The 1,480-nt window shown below is 37.8% G+C and overlaps 1 protein-coding gene across 1 annotated transcript in view; it reads left to right on the top strand.

Annotated features, from left to right (window-relative positions):
• LOC119592412 (MAM and LDL-receptor class A domain-containing protein 2-like) overlaps nucleotides 1-1,480 on the top strand; it is a gene marked incomplete at its 3' end in the record, with an annotated part of 16,276 nt that overhangs the window by 13,125 nt on the left and 1,671 nt on the right.

The raw sequence follows: 1,480 nt of genomic DNA, 5'->3' as shown, positions 1-1,480 counted from the left end.
TCCATATTAATTATCTAATACAGATGAATCAATGAATATAATCTTGATATCCAAATATATGATGGTATTGGGAGTTTCTATTCTTGCCATTAATTGAATCCCAATTAATACCCATCATTACTGTTATCCACTTAGTGTGATTAAGCGACTAGATGCATGATTCCGCCATATACGCCTTTCATAACTGCCTCCAAATCCATACGCTGCATTCATCCATATCTAACCTTTATTATCCAACCTATTGACACTAAACCGCGTTAATTTCCCACTCATTAAACCTCATTAAACCCCAACCTCATCAGACTACATGAAAAAAACAATGTAAATCAATTAACTACTTCTGATATCCATACTGCAGGGTTTGGCGGTTCCATTCTGCCTGGATTGACATACCACGACCCTCGAATCAGTGCCCCATTCACGTCTGTTGAACCTTATGGGGGGCGAGTCTAGCGGCACTATGGGCCATGAATTCCAAGACGCCTTGATGCAGACAAGGACCACTTAATCGACTCATATGCACTCTACGATCAACTGACCTTATGATATCATAATAATAACGAACAAACTATAACACATCACAACCCTTCATCACCACACATAACACCATTAAACCCCAACCTCACAACCCATTATACTCGTATATCTATACATATCAGTATCGTCCAGGTAAGGATAGTTATTGGACGTAATTTGCACTGATGACATTTCCCACTACGGCGAATACGACTCGGTTTCCGTCACAGCCTGGACGTATTGGAAGTTAGCGTGGCGAGGCTTTCTGTCGTACGTATCAGTCGATTTTTTATATCAGCGGTTTTTTCAACATTAGCTATTCTGCAAGACATTTTTATTGATCCACCATAGATCATTACGACGTCGACACTCTGAACGTTCAGGTCTCTATAATCAACCTATATATATTTTATCATCTATGACAACTCTTCCATCACACACTAGGCGATGAGGACGTTGATAAAACATGACGAAAGTTTAACCATCATTACCAACTTTCTATCTCAGTTCAATATAAATTGATTTATAGCATTTTTTGTTTTCATCCAGGAATAATAGTATCCAACATAACAGGCGATAGGCGGGTGCCGGCGAGCTGACGTATTGTTCGAATTTAGCTTTGGTTACTATACCACATATCAGGCTCAGATAGTTTCTAAGTGAGAGCGTGATTTGGAACGAAGATAGGACTATTTAATCGAAAAGCATTGTTGGCTTGTGATCTCAACATTAAGGAATGTTGAATCGAAATTGATGGCGTTGAATACTCTTGAAATAATATTATATCTGTAAAAAGATAACTTTCCAATAAGATATAAGGGCGTTATGATGATTGTATGAATAAAAATTGCAAATGGAATGAAATATTTAAAAGACTTTAGGTTAACTGTTGGAACTGAAGGAAAGGGGGCATTGAGGAAAATCGTTTCCATAGACCAAAAGGAGTTTGTTTTATTCTTTTCAG

This window comes from Penaeus monodon, chromosome 30, assembly GCF_015228065.2.
Source record: "Penaeus monodon isolate SGIC_2016 chromosome 30, NSTDA_Pmon_1, whole genome shotgun sequence".
NCBI classification, from domain to species: Eukaryota; Metazoa; Arthropoda; class Malacostraca; order Decapoda; family Penaeidae; genus Penaeus; species Penaeus monodon.
The sequence above is the reverse complement of the archived record's forward strand: the minus strand, read 5'-3'. Positions and strand labels throughout refer to the sequence as shown.